Raw genomic sequence first — 20,481 nt, forward strand, 5'->3', positions numbered from 1 at the left:
TAAACGTTGGTTACCAGTTTGATATGTAATTTGTAGTCTGCTGCATATAGTTGACAGAAGTCTCCATTAAAATATCCATACTGCTTCTCATTTGACGTTGAAATACATTTGTCATTGTTTACTACAATTGCTGCTGCTACTACTACTACTTCCACTACTGCTGCTACTACTACTTCCACTACTGCTGCTACTATTACTACTACTGCTGCTTCTAGTACTACTGCTGATACTACTATTAATATACTACTGCTACTTCCAGACTCCATTATTTACAGGTCCAGACTCCATTTATTTACAGACTGCCGCCATATAGCTGGAATAATGCTGGTGCGGAGTAAAACTAAATTACTCACTCACTCATTATTTACAGATCGCCACCATATATGGCTGGAATATTGCTGGGCGCTGCGTTAAACAACAAACTACTGCTACTTCTACTGCTGCTACTACTACTGTTACTACTACTATTACTACTACAACTACTACTACTATTACTACTACTACTACTGGATATTGATATTGAATATTGATCTTCAGTAACCCATGCTTGTCGTAAGAGGCGACTAACGGGATCAATTGGTCAGGCTCGCTTGACTTGGTTGACACACGTCATCGGTTCCCAATTGCGCAGATCGATGCTCATGCTGTTGATCACTGGATTGTCTGGTCCAGACTCGATTATTTACAGACCGCCGCCATATAGTTGGAATATTTGGAGTGTGGCGTAAAACTAAACTCACTCACTACTAATAATGAAACTGATGTTGTTTTGTGCTGTCAGTGGAATAAATAGTCTTGTGTTTGATGCATTGGAAGTGTTGATGATGTGTGTTGTTTTATCGACAGTGTTGATGATGTATGGATATTGTGGATTGTTCAGTTGTTGAAGAGGATGCCGGTTACGGGACTACCTTTGTTGGACAGGGCGGGCCTCGAACAAGGACGGTTACCTGGAGCAAGATGCTGCCATCATGGAGGGATGCAACTTGGATTTCGGCGCAGTCACCGGCCTACAGGGGTAAACACTCGCATCATGTTAAACTCTCAGTCATTATGCTCATAGTAGGTAGATATGTACTCCTGCCACCTAGCGTTGGGGACGAGTAAACCAAAATACGCTGCCTAGATTATGTAGCGCGAAATACGCAATGTCCAAATTTGTATAATTTAGAAGGAAAGACCTGTTTTTGCATATACTTACATTCTTTCGTGTTTTCTGTCACTTGACGGTAGCCTACCTCTCCAAGACAAACAAACAACTCACCAACTGTCGTCGCCGTGGAACCAAAAAGTTTATTTTGCTTGTTTTGACTCAATGGACATGATTGGTAGAGTTCTTTAAATTACGGCGTTTTTGCAAATATCCACGCCATCGCTCACCCTGTTTTACTTTTTATATACCATATATGGTGTTCCGCTCACCGAAAGGTATACCCGGATCTTTGTGTAACAGAAAGTAGTAGACAGTAAACTTTGAACAGTGACATTCATTTTAAACTTTTCGCCTCTCTACTACAGCGTGTCCAAAGCTATCTCCAGTTGCCACTGACGTCATGAACTACTCGGAACACAACATGTTGACGGGGAGCCGGGACGACTGCGTTTGCTGCTCAGAGAGGACACGATATTGAAGCCCAGCTAATATACAGGCAGTTGGTATTATCCGCCACTTTTGCAATTCATTAATCCTTTTAGCGTGGTTTACTGAATGGTTCAAGAATTGGCTCAGGCGATTCTTATTCTCAATCTGGAGTTCCATTTGTTACCAGTAACAATGGTACGCCGGGCGCTCTTTTCGTTTTCCATATTTCAGGCATCACCTCCTTTTACACCAAGGTGTTAGGCGAAGCGACAATGCTATGTCTATAGAAGTGGGAAACGAGCATCTGTATGGCCTCTAACCTGTATGATACCACCTTGCTATACTATAGTCATAGTCGGGACACGATTTTACCAGAAAAATATGACACTACTGTAGTTGAACTCAAAAACAATGGTTTGTGAACAATTTTTACATACCATTATGATCTATATACGAGAAGAATGTACTTCATACAAGCGTCTTAAAACACATCTCACTCATTAGGCTTCCTGTAGGTTCGTAGAGTCCCTTAGTATACACTTCAGGACCAGGATTGGCCAGGTGCTCCAGTCGATTAAATGTGCCGTGCAGAGTTGTAATTCTTAGACTCTTGCCAGGATCCTGTGATCTAAAGGATTGCCGAGCTTCGCAATGAACTTTAACCTTTCCTCTTCTTTATGTTTGATGGTGAACAGCGCCGGGCGCCTTGCGGTCGCTGTGACGCACTTTTCAAAAACACTCAAACCATCCACTCACTCGCTGGAGCCAGTTTAGTCGCGCACGATTCCTCGCGACTGAGCGCTATAGTCGTCGCTCCACTCCTGGTCAGAAGTCGCTGCTGGCTTCGCTGAACTTCCGATATACGTCGGTGATGGCCAGGGCGGTATTGCTGGGCATTGATGGCGCTATCAATGGAAACGTATGCGTAAATTACACCTCCTCTCCACCTGGCTTTCACCCAGTGCTCCTTCATGGCATTTCGCGTCACGGGCAAAACAGGATATCATTGCGAATTACGCATTTCACATTCAACTTTGCTGACGCCCTGGTGCTGTGGATGTTCGCCATAAAGCGCATCTATATGGTAACAACAAACACGTGCACGTTTGATCTGTTGACGTAGTTCATTAACAGATACCGCCGGTAATCGAACCGGTTGGCTGACCTTGAAGGAACGCATAAACGGTTCCTCAACGATGATGGCTCTGTTCAAATTCGCGAAACCGAACCGCTGAGCAACAAATGTTTTGCGCCAGCCAGTGATGACGTTCCGTGTTCGCCGTATGGCATATCGCCAACGGCCTAACGGTCATCACCAATGGCGGCGTTTGTGGCGGTGGCGAAGCAGAAGCAACAGTGTCGCGGCAGGGTCGGACGAAATTATTTCAACGGTAAAACCCCCGCGCGGTGGTTCATACAGGGCAAGTGACGTTTGGTGATCGTGACCTGCGTCCATTCATCCTGGATGGTGACATGGTGATGGAAGCTTCAGAAGGACGAGCTGCTTTCTTTCAACCTGCCCGTTGCTTGTAGAATCAACGATATCTTCATTGCCCGCGGAATGGGCCTCGTGCTCTCGCCGTTGGCATGGTGGCATGGTGACATGGGTGAACAGTATAAAGGGGTGCTGGCTGATTCGGCGTTCGAAGTTTCGGGCCGTTCGCGACAGGGTCTCTGGTGAAGCGGTCATGGCAGTGTCGTTCATGCTCTTGCCGAACCGGAACTGGCAGGGCGGAACGCGCATTCGGGGACGGGATAGAGTTCTATTCGCTGCGGTTTCCGCAGTCTACCTCGGCGGGCGGAGGTACTGATTGGGTTATGGAGAATAGCCGCCGCCATTGGATAATTTTGAGCAAGTTATTTTGCTATCGAATAATGCAGGGGACATTCTTTGAGAAATTGCATTCACTCCTCACTAATAATAATGATTATTCCTAAGGCCAGCATTTATATAATGTTCCATTTAACAATACGCATCTCGGTATTGTTAAAGTTACCAGTGTTCTGAGGAGCAGCGCCAGAGCAGCATGTAGCCAAACAGATAAAGACCGTAAAGCAGAATAGGCAAGAAGAAAATGTTTGGGGTTGCTTGCATAGTTTACTGTTGGATCGGAGTAATATAGCCCACTAATGAAAATGAAATGATAATAGCAAATATGAGGTAATGGCCGCACTATTAAAGGTGGCGTGAATATAAATAGAGGTGATATTTTCAATAAAGGTAGTAATTCAATAAATGCGCAGAGAGAGTAAACATTAATGAAATTGATGATTACATCTCAGAGGTAACATGGCCACTATTAAAGGTAGTGAATTAATGAAATATGAAGGTAAACGGCGCTATTAAAGGTAGTGAATTGCGTATGAGTGCTGGCCCACTTCATTCGAAATTTGGTGTAAAATACAGAAGTGGCATAAGCCACTATTAAAGGTAATCCAGTAGTAAATGAAGGTAAATGGCCTGTTAAAGGTATAGTATAAAATTAATATGGCCCGCACTATTAAAGGTAGTGCTACCAATAAATATGGGGTAACATTCCCCGACGGACCAGATATGTTGCCGTGCTTTCTGAAGACTTCAGCAGAACACAGTAAGACAATTTAAGTTCCTTTATTATACGTTTCGTATGGGGTGGCAATGTCGTCTACCAGTTCCCAGCGTTCAATACTCGAATTCCACACCCAGATTACAATGTTTGACACATTCAGGGGTGCCTCCGCTTATGATGTTTTCTGGACTCGTACTAAAGAAGCGGTGATCGTCCACTCGCACTACGATGTTGCGGGGCGCTTACGTTGGCGCTGACCTCCTGTTCCTTCTGCAGATCCAGTGGCGTCACCGCCTGGAGGCCACTTCAGTGGCACACTGGCGGAACCGGTGAGTGAGGGTGCAGCCATGTGACGGCAGCCAACATGAAGCGGCGCTGCTGGTTCCCAGTCCTGCTTGCACGTCGCCGGGCGGGCGATTTAAGCAGATTTTGGCTGGCTGTGAAGGCATTTAGTCATATCTGGAGGAATAATCGGTTCGCCATTCATTGTAGAGCGTGTTGCCCGAAATCAAAATAATTTCGTTTTTGGTCGTTGCGTTCGGCTTCGTTTTGATCGCCGTCTTGACCCGGAGCAACATGTCTAACATAAACCTTCATTTGCTTTGAAGTTCTCATTACAGTTCTGGTGCTGCTGTACGAGGACTGACCCCGGACAATACAATGCGTCAGACAACCCAATGACGAAGTATGCACGATACTGGGCCAGTCACTCTCTCAGCCTGTCGCTCTCTGGAAGTGAGGGCGCGTGTACAGGCTTTACGATCGATACCGAGTCTGGCACGGTTTAAAGCCTCATCTCCGGCGGGACATTAGACTGTCTGGCGGTGCGGTTGCCCATTCGTGGTATACCATATCGAGGTACGCTTCCCTGCAAGTGGTTTGAGACATGCATCATCTCTGGATCATACATCAGATTTTGTAGGCTTGACGCACATGTGGTGGACATTTTTACCGTCACCGAATATGAAAATGAGTTAGATCATTATAATGTCACCCATATGTTCACGAACACTCGCGGAACAGACAGGAGGCGGTAGCCAGAAACATTAACGACATACCCCAGTTAAATCATTGTTTTCTTTGATGTAATCTGAAATTTCGAGGCGGTGGTGAATAAAGCAGAATCTCATTCCATGATAAACTCCATGGCTGAGACCCGGTGGTCATTTCAGCTGCCAGCCCCATGTATTGGTTTTCTTTGTTTGTAGAAATTCGTGCAGGGCGGACTGGGAATGGCTGATGCCAGGGTATCACGAAACAAGGAATCGAAAAGAAGCGAATGCGAATTGAAATCATACCACAGAATAAGTGGAATGCATACAAGTGTTTTAGAACAGTTTAGATAAATTTAGAAATACTGAACCAATGGGACGAAATTGGATTTAAACCCAAGTTCTGGTCTAATTGATATTACGTTTTGTACAAGATCATATATGCATTTGGTGTTGTTTCATTGAAGTCTTTGAGAAAAGTCAGAAGACTCCACATGTTTTGCGATGTTGTTTTTCTGTTAATCTATGATTATATCGTCTGAGACACGCTACGCGTACGGTGTTAGGGGTTAAGCGGTCAGGGGGTGGTCTGGTTTGCAACAACCTTGACATTCTGTTCTCAACCTTGAAGGTTGGGCTGTTTTCATTATCGTTGACCGTATGGTTTGAGTTACATCCAATTTGTTTTATTATTTCAAAGTCATTATTGCAATATTTACACAAGGCTCACAAATATCCAGTGAACAAACTAAGATGCCAGGAGGCTGCAATATACTCATTCGAAGTGGCGTTGCCTTCTCAGGGCTGGCAGGTCAGTGATCCTCGATTTGAATTCCGCAGTCATGGATAGCTGACTGATCCAAGTAAACCCAGAGCAGGACATCGCCAGATCATTTAAGCCGCGCGTTTACCTGCTCATATATGTTCGCCACGACGCTCTTCAGCAAAGGCCATATTCACGTTGATGATGGTCGGGTAGCCATCTAAGCAATGTCTTTTTGGCGTGGGAGTCAGGTTGAAATGTTAAAACTCCAGATTTAATGCGTAAATCATGACGTTCGGTCAAACAGGTCATTGGTAAGCAATGCCTTTACGATGAAAACAAGGACGATAGATTCGTCATCAGATGGACGCGTTAGATTTAAGCGCCGCTGTTTGTTATAATGTGTGGTAGAAAGCTCGCTAAACGTCACCCATCTTAACAAAATCAACAATCGACTTGCCGTTAAAGCCGCCAGTAAATCAATATGGCTGCTGTTCTTCATAGGCGCATCATTTCGTAATAAATAACCGCCCTGATAATACGTGTGAAAATTCCGAGAATATGAGATATTTTGGCGAATATGATGACATGCATAAACGTCGTTATCCGCCGCTGTCTAGCTCATGAGCCTCCAGATGGAATTAACCATTTATCATCTGTAGACCGGCATTGGTTTCCGGTGCCGCAAGATCAGTTGTTGATCTTCGTAGCCGCTGGTGAAAATACGGAATCGGGTGAAATCAGACAGATTGATACCGTAATAAATGGTATTATCCGAGTGGTTCTATGTGTTGGAGTCTGCTCTGTGTTCATGGCTGGACTATTTGCGATGGCTTTAACATCCTTTGCGGTACATAATGGCAGAAATATTGAAAGAAAACAACATGAAAGGTACGTCTCATAATTGTGGTGAGGCTTCCATCCGTATATTCTTTGGTGAGGGATTCATTGTCTGTTCTTCATTTCGGGACTTCCATTTATCATATATTTGATGAGACTACCCCATTATCATATGTATACGTGAGACTACATTTAGTATAATTATGTGAGACTACGTATAATATATTGAAAAAAAAAAAATACCGTGGGACTACATTACCCGTATGTTGCTGGTGATTCCATGCCGTATATTGTTGGTGAGGCTACATTGTCATATGTCTTTATTGAACTACATTCTCCGCCTCTTCTTTAGTTCCGACCATTATGTTCTTCCATTGAGACCTACATTCATATGTTCTTAGCGAGATTCCGTATAAATATATTCGCTAGTGATTCCCCGTGCCGTATGTTCTTCTGAGCAGTTCATTATCACCATCATACAGGCGGACATTGTCTTATTTATGCTGGCGGACTTCCACATTGTCATCATCTTCCGTAGAGACTACATTATCCAATATATTGTTGGTATTCCCGTATCAAATATATTCTTCCAGGCTTCATGCAGCCATGCAGGCGAGGACTACCTTCATCCATGTGTTCATTGCATTGTATTTAGTGGACCATTCTCATGTTTAACGGTTCATTATCGTATATTATTTGGGACTTCTACATTATCTATATATTCTTCAAAATTGGAACTACATTACCGTATGTTCGCTGGGACTACGTTATCATATTCCTTTGTTGATTTCCATTCTTATATTCCTTTAGTGCCATCATCATTTTGACTGGTATCTGTATATTTAGTGGGCTTCGTTATCGCAAACCTTCGTGACCCATTATCGTATATACCGAAGGCTGGACGTAGCCAGCTGTGAGGCTGGACTCTCCATTGAAAGTGCGAAACCCAATGGATCAACCTGTAGTTCTCTTACCGGAGGACGTTTGTCCCAGTAACATGTAATAAGGTAAGAAGACTGGTGGGCTACCGAAGTCTTTGAGGAGGCGTTGAAGCAAATGATGGTAGCGGTGTAAAGCCCGGCTTACAGATACGTGGCTCCTATTGTAATAAGGAAGTTACCCAATATCAAATAGTGACCATAACTTACCAGCCTATACATGGACATTACCAAATGAACTACGAAGTCATCGTTTTGCTGTCGAACAGGACTGTGCCGGGAACAAAGGCTAAACGAAATGCGCTGGTGGCTGGGTGTTGTGGTTGGTAACGATGGTGTCGATCGCGCGGATGTGAATTTATCTGTCACTAGGTGCGTGACTGCGCTGACAGCCAACTCGCATCTTCCGTATAACCGGAGTTTGTTTGTCTTCGTGACATGCTCATGACGAAACTTGATTCGAGAGACTACGCTGGTGATTTAAATTTACAGGCGGCGGTTTCGCTTTACCGTAATGATTAATGGCAATGGCATAGCGGTCTTGAACTCAGTATCGGTCGATGGAGACACTGGGATGGGAATTGACTTTCCGGCGAAGTATGGGCATCCAGTTTGACTTACAACTCAGAGCGTGTCCATTTTAAATTCGAGTACTGCTGGGATTCGGCTTGGACGCGGCGAAAGTTTCAGACTATTACCCTACTCCCAATCTGATTCGTAAGTGTGAATTGATCAAATTGTCGAATTGAAACTGGTGATCGGGCTATTTCTTCTCGAAACGTTCGTATTTCATGGGCTTCTTCAGCATCCATTATTTTACGGGTACGATCAAAGTTAAGAATGTTTAGAAGATACAGAACATTCGAATGAGACCAGATTACAACTTTATATTACGCAACCGCTAATTTGGTGACATGTATGTCTTACCGGAGTCTGATGATGGATTTGGTGGGAAGCTGTATAATCGAAGCAGGATATTAATTAGCACATCTACCTTTGACTTCTGAAAGGAATTCATGTTTGCGGCGCCCGTGACTGTCGTGGTGGAATTTATAATAGCAAGTTGGGTTACATGGGTACTCTATTGCTGGAATATTTCAAACAGCATAAGCCACTCACCCCCAGGCGTTGAGCGATGAGTTGGAACATGCACTGTGATATCCACTCAAGACGACTGATTAATTGAGCTACATGATACAGCACTATCTCATGAGTGTCACCCAAAATTAATTGGAATTTCTTTTCATGGTTTGATCATCTGCGGCGGAGGCGTTTCTCGCACGTGATAATTTTAGCGGAGATTAATCTGCACAAGTAAGCCAGGATTTTAAGGAAAGTGCATCCATGCTGTTCCCTTCTACATATTAAACGAGCTAAGGATCCGCATAGTGAATATGACCGGATGTGCAGATTGAGTCCTCTCAGGCCTCCCAGTTACACAGAAGACTGGATCAGAGTAGACACATGCAGGTGATCAATATTAATACCACGAGCCAACGGCAGAAGACTGGTCAGATGTCAATTGTGCCGCTGAAACCACTCACTCTAACCATAGAGGCAACATAGTAGGACTCCTCCACCACCAGCACTAACAAGTGCAGATGAGGCCCTTTCCAAGTCATTGGAAGGGAGGCCAGGCATTCATGGCCTAGACTCATTAATTGACAATGCGATGGTATAAGTTGTCTTCCATATCGAAGATCATTGATAAACTTTGCACGAACATCCTGATAATAATGCTGCCTGTGGTGAGACTCTGGAGACCCTTCATTCTGAAGACCAAACAAGAAATAAAGATGAAAGCGTTTTTGACACCACCATCATGCGGACCAATCAAGTACTGTCCGAGACAAATACAAGTAACACTATGTTCAAGACACAAAGCCTGCTATACATGTGGATCATAGTACAATAATACATTTGTTGGGGGAATTACATCGTGAAAGCAAATCATTCAAGAACAGTAATGATTTACTCTGTGTCAAAGAATAAATTTGAAGAAAATTACTCAATCAATAACATTAGAAGGTACACGGCATCTTTGTATGCATCGGTAATGCATCTAAGCTTTAAAATGTTAAAATAGGCTGAAAAATACATTTTGGTTTCCTTTCACATCAGGATGCCTCCATGCCTGCGCAGACGAAACTGCCCATTTGCAGCAGAAGGTGCAAACAAAACTTTTATGGTCCCAGGGAATATTATTGTTATATACACATCTCATGTATAACATGAAACATCTGTCAATTTGGTGGGTTGTCTCCCTTAAATGATATATTTCAAAGGCATAATGCCTAAAATTTTAATTCATTTCAACTAATAATATAATACCAATTACCTTTATTTTGTGAAAAATATCAATTCCATTAATGTGAAAAAGATAAATATACTCCATCTTGGAAACAGAAATAAATGGTATCTTTTGAAATTCAGCAAAGGATATGAAAAATAATTTGTTGTCATTCTATCCTTGCAGGCCCACAGGGTGAAGAACCACACAAGGTGAAAGGGCGGTCACCTCAACAGGAAAACCATTCAGATGGTACATTTGAAATATTATACTAATATATGTGAAACAAACAAAATATGAACTTAATGTGCATATTTCAGTATTGCCGCTATGATTATGGATTAATGCCATTTTTAGAAAGAGGAACAATATAACACCATGTTAAAGAGATAGGGATTACACTTTCTTTGTAAGTGAAGTATACAGACTTATACGCTTTGATTAGGTCTCATCCAGAATTCTATCCCACACCCTCAGAGTCGGAGCTTCCAATCATGCCAGCATACAAAGTCAGCTGCCTAGACCGCTCTGTCACTGCATTGTGTGTGCTGGCAGACAGGTGCCTGACTCTGAGGGTGCGGGTCTGAATCCTGGTGGATAGGACTCCAACCACAATAAGTACTAGAATTCTGTACTTTCCAAAGAAAGAAGGTGTAATCCCAAACATCTGCTTTCTATGTTACGTCTCCAGGAATGCTGCAGTTTGGTTACCATAATAATGGTGCAATGATAAAATGCAGGTTTCATATGTTGCATGGAATATCAATCTCAAGTTTCTCGCACCCTAACCAGAACAGTGTAAGGATACATTGCTAGATGAGTAACTTTAATTCAACATATCGATAATGTCTGTTCTCATTATGCTTGCATAGTAGTATAAAAAAAAGCCGGAAGCTATGAAAGAAATCAAGGCTGAGGCAACATATGAAAAACAATTATAGAGGACACTAAAGGGATCAAACTTGGAGGCAAAAGAATCTGCAAAATCGGAAATTCAAAAATGTTAGAAAAAAATCAAAAGAAATTAGAATCAGAAATTCAGTTGCTGCATGTAAGTAAATCAATTCTCACCATCAACTTAAGATCCAGATGCGGAATTGGAGTCATTGGAACACTGTCAATAAAACTGATAATGTACATCAAAAATTTACTCAAGTTTTTTGTCGCTCGGATTTTAAGCAGATTTTTTTAGAATTGGAAAAGTAAGGAACTATTTCCTTTGTCAAGAAGATGTAAAATTGTTGTATTTTTTCAGCCTAACCATTAATTCGAAACAGTATTCACAAAAAGAAATTCATTAAGATCTACTAAGTATTGTAACATCTTGGTTTCAGTGCGCTGTCAGTTCTTCTTTCAATAACATTTTGACAGGAGTGCATTTCCTCAGAATAGGGTAGTAAGAGCATTGTAATGCCTCTCTTTTGGGTCAAGTAGATAGGATGTTATTAAGTGCGCAGATCATTCATCATCTTTACATTGTTATCAATTTAAATTCCAATACTCATGGAAACCTCATGGTGGTGGCCAGGGTGTCTGCCTCCTATATATGTCCTGTTTTGGACAATGCATTTGCTTGAAATGTTAGGCTAAGTGATGCTCACCATTGCATTGCCTCCGCGAGTACAGCTCTAGATAACATTAGATGCTGCTGATTGGCGAACGGGCCTTTGTCCTTTAACTGGATATATACGTCAATACTCATACAGACTAAAAATTATTATGGTTTATCAAACAGGTGCCACTGCACCACGCCTTTATGAGAAATGACCATCTTGAAAGGTGAATCCCACTTATGCCTGTATATACATATACCTGCCCAGGAGTCATTTTATGACCAGCTTTCTCGCAAAGGATCCAAGAAAGTATAAATTCGTGTCAGACTTGGAATTCATGTTTAATACAGTCGCCCAAATCCACTTTTTACAGTGCTTTTAACCTGCCTTTAAAATACAAAGCAATACTTCCACGATATATGAACTCTCAGAAAACTCCCTCGTTTCATTATCCAGGATTTAGTATGCTCTTCACATGATCCTTATGGATCGAGGAAGGGCAGATATTTATAATATTCCAAGAGAAATGACGCAAATTTGTGCCGGTACTGCACTAAATGTAATTGAGAGATGAGTTCGCAATTGTTTGCTTGGTATGTCCCAATACTTTACAGTTTGATTTAAGGAGAGATCTACCACAATATTACTATTCATCTCCCACGGTGTAGTTTTAATTTGTTAATGAGACCAGTATTACAACTTGTATTCGCAAACTTGGTATGTGTATACTGGCTACATAAATAAATCTGTAGTAATACAGAAAATGTAGATATAGGCACACAGCAATTCTTTATACATAAATAAAGGTGTGAACAGAGCAAGTATTGAGACAACAAGCTCATGCTCGATCGACGTGTCAGGCGACGTGACGTTCCTTTAATAGTGGCCTATGGACTTGCATTGTGTTACTGCACATTTGCGTGCAGCACGCGCTGCTAACTACAACAAGTGAAACTCAGAAATTGCTTTGTCACTGTCGAAAGTTTTGATCTTTGGTCATTCAAATGTAGTACAAATTACATGGCGAGAAGTCACATGCACACCGTGCTAAGATTAACATCTGTCAACGTCATGAAGAAGCCAATGGAATGGTTCGAGCAGGAATGAGCCAACAACAGGTGGTAGCACATTTCCACGTGCCATCGTAACACGATATTCTGCATTGGTCAGGCGTTATGGAAACACTAAAATGACGTCGCCGACCATCACTTTGTATGGGCGTCCCCGACGTAACGACGCCAAGACAGGACAGATGGATTCTGGGTGGAACAAATTCAGACACAAGTTCAAGACGGCGGTGACCACGTTCAAGACCATTCCCAGGCCTTCAATGCTCATTCAGTAGCCTATATAAGTGTCGTCGATGCACTGCTGTTATTCACGCACATGGTGGTCATATTCTGTTATTGACTTTGGTGACTTTGTCGTGTGACGCACCGTACTCGATTTTGAACTTCTGACGTCATCGTTACGGATATTGTTCTTGCTCTTTCCACATTTTCTTGTGGTCCGATACTTCAGCTTATAAAGTGTCTACATCATTTCGTCTTTTCTGTGTTGTGTTCCAATTCTGAAAGAATTTTCTGTGTGCACAGTTTCTTTATGTGGCTAGTATATATCCACTATGCTTTTGAACATAGAAGACAACATCTGCAAACAGTGTGATTGTATACCATTATTGTTATAATACTTTGTACTATAGGCCTGTGGCCTCTTCAGTACTGGAATTAAGAGAGATATATGACTACAACTATTAAATATTGACTTTTTCATTTATATCACTGAAGACTATCTTTCCAGTGTTATGAGATCCTAAAGTCACTTAATACTGATAAAAGGTCTCATTGGGTCACACATAAAGAATAGGCCCTTATTCCTCGAAAATACTCGTATCCCTAAGAATTCTAAACTTTGATCGTAGCCTAGTGTGTTAAGAATGGGTTTAAAGGCTAGTCTCTAGGGCTACGAACGTTCGGAGAATAGTTAGCCATTTTATTAGGTATGGACTTGGACTTGTATGGATATCAGGCAGATGGAAACGTTAAAATAATTTTATATCCTTGTTGAAGCAGAGACTTTGTAGGACAACTTTCAGCAATAATGGTTGGAGTGATTTATCTAATTCCTCAATTTTGGTTTGATTGTAGAAACTGAATATATTGTAAAATGTTATACTCTAAGTGAACAGAGGCTACCCAAGCAATCAGCACTACACATTGTATCTATGTTGGGATCGGAACCTATTCATCTTCATTAGCTGACAATTTTATACCTGGTAAATTGAATAAGGAATTTTTACACCGAAGATGAATATCATGTAATGCTTATCTTCATTAGTTACAGTTCACTTACAAAAACTTACCTTAGTAAAATTACACAGAAGGATCATTTCAATCTGTAAAACACTTTGCAACGTTGAAGTCCTCAGTAAAATGATAATGTTATTTAATAACCTCCGTTTACCGAGTTCGAGTTCTGGAGTTGAGCACGAAACCGGATTTGAGCATGAAATCGTACTCAGGAAAGTTTTATAACCTCGGGTCCAGGTGTCCAGAGATGATGAAGCATGTCCTGCTCTTACCAGGAGGAGCACCAACCAATCACAGTAGTGTTGGTTTATTTGCCGACACCGTGCAATAGTATTTCTGCTTTATACTAAGGTGGCCCGTGGACGATCACCGTACAATAGTATTTCTGCTATACTCTAAGATTGGCCCGTGGACGATCACCGTACAATAGTATTTCTGCTATACTATACTATGGCCTGTGCATGATCACCGTACAATAGAATATTTCTGCTATACTAAGGTGGCCTGTGGACGATCACCGTACAATAGTATTTCTGCTATACTAAAGGTGGCGTCAGCGGACACGATCACCGTAACAATATTTCTGTTATACTACTAAGGTGGCCTGGTGACAATCACCGTACAATAGTATTTCTGCTATACTAAGGTGGCTCTTGTGGACAATCACCGTACAATAGTATTTCTTATACTAAGGTGGCCTGTGGGACGATCACCGTACAATAGTATTTCTGCTATACTAAGGGTGGCCCGTGGACGATCACCGTACAATAGTATTTTTGCTATACTAAGGTGCAAGCCTGTGGACGATCACCGTACAATAGCCATTTCTGCTTTATACTAAGGTGGCCTGTGGACGATCACCGTACAATAGTGTTTCTGTTATACTAAGGTGGCCTGTGGACAATCACCGTACAATAGTATTTCTGCTATACTAAGGTGGCCTGTGGACAATCACCGTACAATAGTATTTCTGCTATACTAAGGTGGCCTGTGGACGATCACCGTACAATAGTATTTCTGCTATAAGAAAGGGACAGCTGCTTGTGACTACAGGTATACAATGTTGCGTTGTCATGGATATGAGTGGGTCAACTGCCTGTGACTACTGAGACACTATGTTGCGTTGTCATGGTTATGAGTGGAACAGCTACCTGTGACTATAGGAGCGAAATATTACGTTGTTATGGTTACAACTAGCTGAACTGCTTCCATCAGTTCGTGATCTGGTCGACCTCGAGTAGCAACTCCGACATTCGAGCCACCTCAAGACCTTCATTTTGACATTCGTGGAAATATGTTAGACGGTGCAATAGTTTGGTAAACGCCGAGTTTTGCCAAAGTCGCATCCTTATTCATCATCCTAGATCGATACAGATATTGGAACGATGGGCCAAAAAGTGCTTTACGCTTTCTAGACTAATCCAATTTGGACAGTTCATTTCTATTTGCGCTTGCTGGAAGCGGTTTTATGAATTTAATCATTGTTCAGTAGTTGGAAGTTGGGCGTACTTATTATACAGGCCAGACTTCACGTCTTCCCAGTACCCAGGCCAGGCTTCACGTCTTCCCGGTACCCAGGCCACACTTCACGTCTTCCCAGTACCCAGGCCAGGCTTCACGTCTTCTCAATAACCAGGCCAGACTTCACGTCTTCCCAATACCAAGGCCAGATTTCACATCTTCCCAATACCCAGGCCAGACTTCACGTCTTCCCAATACCCAGGCCAGACTTCACTTCTTGTCAATACCCAGGCCAGACTTCACGTCTTCCCAATACCCAGGCCAGACATCACGTCTTCCCAATACCCAGGCCAGACTTCACGTCTTGTCAATACCCAGGCCAGACTTCACTTCTTGTCAATACCCAGGCCAGACTTCACTTCTTGTCAATACCCAGGTCAGACTTCACGTCTTCCCAGTAACCAGGCAAGACTTCACGTCTTCCCAATACCCAGGCTAGACTTCACGTCTTCCCAATACCAAGGCCAGACTTCACCTCTTCCCAATACCCAGGCCAGACTTCACGTCTTGTCAGTACCCAGGTCAGACTTCACGTCTTCCCAATATCCAGGCCAGCCTTCACGTCTTCCCAATACCCAGGCCAGACTTCATGTCTTCCCAATACCCCGGCCAGGCTTCACGTCTTCCCAATACCCAGGCTAGACTCAACGTCTTGTCAGTACCCAGGCCAGGCTTCACGTCTTGTCAATACCCAGGTCAGACTTCACGTCTTCTCAATACCCAGGCCAGAATTCACATCTTCCAAATACCCAGGCCAGACTTCACGTCTTGTCAGTACCCAGGTCAGAGTACACGTCTTGTCAGTACCCAGGCCAGACTTCACGTCTTGTCAGTACCCAGGTCAGACATCACGTCTTGTCAATACCCAGGTCAGACTACACGTCTTTCTAATACCCAGGTCAGACTTCACGTCTTCCCAATACCCCGGCCAGACATCACGTCTTCCCAATACCCAGGTCAGACTTCACGTCTTCCCAATAGCCAGGTTAGACATCACGTCTTCCCAATACCCAGGCCAGACGTCACGTCTTCCCAATACCCAGGTCAGACTACACGTCTTCCCAATACCCAGGTCAGACTACACGTCTTCCTAATACCCAGGTCAGACTTCACGTCTTCCCAATACCCAGGCCAGACATCACGTCTTCCCAATACCCAGGTCAGACTTCACGTCTTCCCAATACCCATGCCAGACTTCACGTCTTCCCAATACCCAGGCCAGACTTCACGCCTTGTCAGTACCCAGGCTAGACTTCACGTCTTGCCAATACCCAGGCTAGACTTCACGTCAGCGTAATACAACTGGCCAGACTTCACGTCTTCTCAATACCCAGGCCAGACTTCACGTCTTCCCAATATCCAGGCCAGACATCACGTCCTGTCAATACCTAGGCCAGTCTTCACGTCTTGTCAATAGCCAGGTCAGACTTCACGTCTTGTCAATGCCCAGGCCAGACTTCACGTCTTGTCAATACCCAGGCCAGACTTCACGCCTTGTCAGTACCTAGGCCAGACTTCACGTCTTGTCAGTCCCTAGGTCAGACTTCACGTCTTCCGAAAACCCAGGTCAGACTTCACGTCTTCTGAGTACCCAGGTCAGACTTCACGTCTTCCCAATACCAAGGCCAGACTTTACGTCTTCCCAATACCCAGGCCAGACTTCACGTTTTGTCAATACCCAGTCCCGACGTCACGTCTTGTTAATACCTGGGACCTGAAGGGAGGTCAGTCCTGGGTACAATATGGCTGCCAGCTGTCGGGGTCCACACTGAAACAGTAGGTTCAACCCACATCTGTACGTACTTGGAACAAACAAAGAATATATAAATTGTGATATAGTTGACAATAGTGTTAAAATATTAACGTAGTCTAATAATCAGCACGAATCACAGCAGAAGAATTACAGTTACAGTAGAAGAGTAGCGGTATAAATAAAATCTAAAAAACTGTGATTCTAGCAAAAGCAATGATGATAATAATCACATAGCTTCAACAGCTGCCAAGTTTCCAACACAGCACTTGATGTTCTTCATGTGAGGTGTGAGATGACCACGACAAATGTACCCCCTATATATCATACATATATATACACCACACACACAGATATTACGCACACACTCACCCACATAGCTTCAAGAAGTTTCTGTTCTGGAACCCTCTTAATCTCCCTGACATGCTGGTCAAACAACACGGTTCCACAGAGAATAACACGGCCTCATAGCAAGCTGACAACGGCTGTGCCACACACCACCGTGCTTCCTAGGGCTAAGGTTCTGTACAACCGACATCGAACATTTGCCGGAAAATTCATCTAAATTCATATGTATTTGTCACCCTAATACTATGAAATGGTGACCATGATATGCCATAACGTGATGGCTTACACGGCGTTAAATACTAGATTCTCATGTTGTCACATGTTGCAAGAACCTTGACAGAGAGGGTAAAATAACGTTGTGGCAACTTTCTGTGTGAGCTGAGATAGGATTACTGCTAAAGATGATAAATGTATCTAGATTAAGTGATTTGTTTTCTATAAAATCTATTTCCAGTTCTCTTGTTTCAGCGAGACAAACCTAAAAAGTTGCTCACTGACGTCAGCGATGACAGATGAGGGACCGGGTAGGTGATCATCGTATACGCTCACAGATCATATGAAGAAAAGGCCGTTTTGGCCCAGGTATACTCCAGGATGGTAGCCGGCCTCCCACGTCTCCTGGTCGTACAGGGCGACACCAAACAAACGGGCGTCACTGCTCACGTCCATCAGCACAACATCATAGAATGTCACGGTCAGCAGTGAGACGAGAAAATGATAGGGAGACGTGAGCATCAACGTTATAGGCCGTCGTCAACGTAGTCTAAACGTTGCCAGGCTTTACAAGAGGAGCGGGACAGATTCCTTCGTCTCCATTGGGAGACTCATGCGGAGTATACCTTGTCGTGATAATTAATGGCAGATGGTGACTGTATTTTGCATTTCTGATCCCTAAACGCTCACTTGAAATTTCCCGTCTCACCGTTCTCGCCCCTCAAGAAGGATGGCGGCCATGTTCTCTACTCTACTGTGTCCACTCTATATAGTCTGTTTTAATCATACGAAATGTTGCTAGAAACTTGTGCCTGTCAAGGTTTTTCCGAGTATCCCTTGTTTTCATGAAGAGTAAAAATCTAAGCCACAAAATCCTATCCATATGCAAAATATATCTCGAGAAGAGTGGAGTCGAGTGTACGATTCCAAGCATGACCACAGCAGAGCCCGGTTGTTTACCAGGCAGTCGCCCACAACGTTCACAACTGTGTCGGTCCCATCTGGAAGACAATAAATCATAATCCTTCCCGAAACAAAAAACCCGTCATTCTTAATGTCCTCATATCATGTCAAGGCAAGAACCTGGTATCGTAAATCACAACCAGGTTGTGTTTATGGAAACAGGAAGTGGTCTTACAAGTGAAACATTCTAATACTTCACAGGATCAATAGCGAATTCTTGCCTTGCTACAAAGGAATACAGTATACTTCCAATGACCAGTCAAGAATGATGAATGACACTGCTGGCTCACCATACTCTTGGCAAAAACAAACGGAACTCATCCTATCTATAATAATGCAGATACTAGAAACTATTGACTTCAATGCAAGCTGATAAATGCATAGGTGGACATTTGAGGACATTCATCAGTGATGGGATTCGAAGTTGTCCCCCCCCCCCTTCACCATCCCTGAATAATACACACAAAGTGAAGACACAGGGTAATTGTTGTTCAAAGCACAGTGGGAAAGAAGTCGGAACATAACGGGATGCCATCAAAACTGGACGTCTTGCCCGGAATGTCATAAGAGTCCTGAAGACTGACGGGAAGCATAGCTCTGTTGTAAATGCTTCACAGCACGTCAGTGTTATAAACACATCCAACACTACCTGAAGGCTCATGTTCGTATTTACATCGCAGTATGGTGTACAGAAGTTCCGAGTTTCCCCTCCTACATGTTTACATCGCTGCCATGGTGTACACCCAGAAGTTCCGAGTTTTCTTTCCTCCTACATGTTTACATCGCTGTATGGTGTACAGAAGTTCCGAGTTTCACCTCCTACATGTTTACATCGCTGTATGGTGTACAGAAGTTCCGAGTTTCACCTCCTACATGTTTACATCGCTGTATGGTGTACAGAAGTTCCGAGTTTCACCTCCTACATGTTTACATCGCTGTATGGTGTACACAGAAGTTCCGAGTTTCACTCCTACTATATATATGTACAGGCAGTTGTTCACCCAGACTTATGACACTTGCAATTGCCGATGCTTGCGACGCTCCTATGTTTATCCGACCTCGCTTTCGCTCGGTCAGATACCATAGGAAGGACCACTCGTTTCGTATAATTCGTAATAATGAGACCTCGTGTGGTATTCTCTATATATACGTCACAGAAGATCGAAGTGTAATGCCAGAAACAACAGTACTATAGCTTAACGACTGTATTATGGGCGAAACCGTGTTACAAAGTCAGTACAAATTACTGCAAACAATTACAATGTGATGCAAGTAAAGAAGACCCGATTACGCAGTTACCTAACTGTGCGAATTTTAATGGCGATTATATGACATACCATAGCAGAGCTTATAGCAATAATGTGTTTTAGAAGATTCCAAACCGGAGTTGTGTCAAAAGAGCTTCTGAAGCCGCCAATCTGAAATCCACTCTTTACATCAGATGGTACTACATATATCATATCGTCCGGTGATACAGTGATGTCCCTCAACCGACCGGTCCTGTACTGTCCACTAATCTAGATGTGCCTTTTAAGGATAGGAATTACTATACGTACATGGACTTGGACATCCTTGGAACTAAGACTAGCGAGAGGACATAAGAGGTTACCTGGTGCTAGCTATTGATACTCTACTAGGACAGATTAGAAGTTCAGTAGGACTGGTACAAAAGTCAAGTTGCATACGTATTTTCCAATACATCAATACAGGAAAACACTCGCCTCTCTTTAAAGTGTACATGACGCCTTCTCATGCGTGTATTACAGAATACGTAAAGAAACAGCAACGTGCAGCTGACATCTGTTGCTAGCGACATTTGTGCTCCTCCAAGACTGGAGCTGAATTAATATTGTGCGACAAAGGTTAGGAG

The 20,481-nt window shown here is 43.0% G+C and overlaps 1 long non-coding RNA gene across 1 annotated transcript in view; it reads left to right on the top strand.

Annotated features, from left to right (window-relative positions):
- LOC124289023 overlaps window positions 1-20,481 on the top strand; it is a 28,746-nt gene that overhangs the window by 381 nt on the left and 7,884 nt on the right. Inside the window, exons 2-5 of the long non-coding RNA XR_006901569.1 lie at window positions 881-1,018; window positions 1,519-1,652; window positions 15,342-15,357; window positions 20,284-20,287. This is a non-coding gene — a long non-coding RNA (uncharacterized LOC124289023). The remainder of the gene's footprint in view (window positions 1-880; window positions 1,019-1,518; window positions 1,653-15,341; window positions 15,358-20,283; window positions 20,288-20,481) is intronic.

Source organism: Haliotis rubra, unplaced genomic scaffold (assembly GCF_003918875.1).
Source record: "Haliotis rubra isolate DU_JTF1 unplaced genomic scaffold, ASM391887v1 Scf43, whole genome shotgun sequence".
Taxonomy (NCBI): domain Eukaryota; kingdom Metazoa; phylum Mollusca; class Gastropoda; order Lepetellida; family Haliotidae; genus Haliotis; species Haliotis rubra.